The following is a 1,404-nucleotide window of genomic DNA, read 5'->3' as shown; positions in this document are numbered from 1 at the left end:
GTTTAGTGAGATGAACTTTAAATATAATTTTAAAGCGAATATTGACATTACCATGATTTTTATAGTTATAACTTCTGAATATTGTAATGTATATAAAAGATATTTATTAATTTTTTATATTATATTTTCAAGTTTGTTATATTTATTAACTAATAAGACGCTTTTTTACTTGGCTTTTTTTTAAATTATTTATGTAAGAATATATAAATCAACATTATTTATATGATAATATTTAAATTAATAATAGTAGAAAAATATATTTATAATTTTGTTTGACCATTTTGTTGTTAGATATAAAAAGTTTATCAAAATATACAAAGATATTTTGAATTTTATGTAAACGTTTAGTTAAGTCTTAGGATATTAACGCTGTACCACCAAACAAATAATTAAATTTTACATATAAGCATGTACAAATTATAAACAAATTTACAAAAATGGATCAATTAATAACTAAAATTAATTATTAAATTAATTATTTTTTTTTGTATTAAAAGATATTTTAAAGCAAATATATATATATATATGTATATATATGTATATATAGTTTATGTGAATAAATTCTTATATACCAAATTATTATTGTTTATTATAAGAAATAATTCCAAGTCTACTGATAATGGATATTTGGCAAAATGAGAGACAGTTATATGTCAGTCAAAAATTCAATTAATTAAAAGTAGTAAAAAAAATATTTGTTGTTCCAATTTCACTACTGTTCGATAAAAAACTCTCTATTGAAAAGTAATAGTTTATAATAGGAATTTAGTTTCTTTCGTCAAAACGGGCATAAATAATTAATTTAATATTGTTTATCATAGAAAACTTGTAATTTATAGTGGTATTTATTATATACAGTGCAAACTACCATAACTCGAACTTCTCTAACTTGAATTTTCTATAACTCGAATCAAAAACAGTGCACCAAGGTTTTAGAGAGTAAATTACATGCAAATCTGCTTCCATAACTCGAACTTCCAAAACTCGAATTTCTCTATAATTCGAACAAAAATTTTGTTCCGTGTCGACAGGAATATGGAAAAGTGAATTCTATAAGTCGAATTTTTGTTTTAAGTATGAATCCATTTTGGTGTTAGGGGAAGTGCCTTTTCCAAATCAAATATTTAATTTTTTCTTACTTATGGCAGTGTGGTTTAAAATAAATGAAATAACTTCCAATACTACTCTTAACGATTATACCGAGCTTAACAATGAAATTTATACATAAAGCTATCCTAAAGATGACGATATTATTGAGCACTATAGCTCTAAACTACTGGATCCAATTCTAAGCGCAACGGATAGTGATAATGAGGGTTCGGTGGATGTAATTGTTTATCAGCCTTCCAAGAATGAAGTAGAAGACTCATTAAAAATTCTAAATTTCTATTTGCAAACGAATGA

This window comes from Teleopsis dalmanni, chromosome 2, assembly GCF_002237135.1.
Source record: "Teleopsis dalmanni isolate 2A chromosome 2, ASM223713v2, whole genome shotgun sequence".
Lineage (NCBI taxonomy): Eukaryota > Metazoa > Arthropoda > Insecta > Diptera > Diopsidae > Teleopsis > Teleopsis dalmanni.
Note: the sequence above shows the minus strand (reverse complement) of the source record.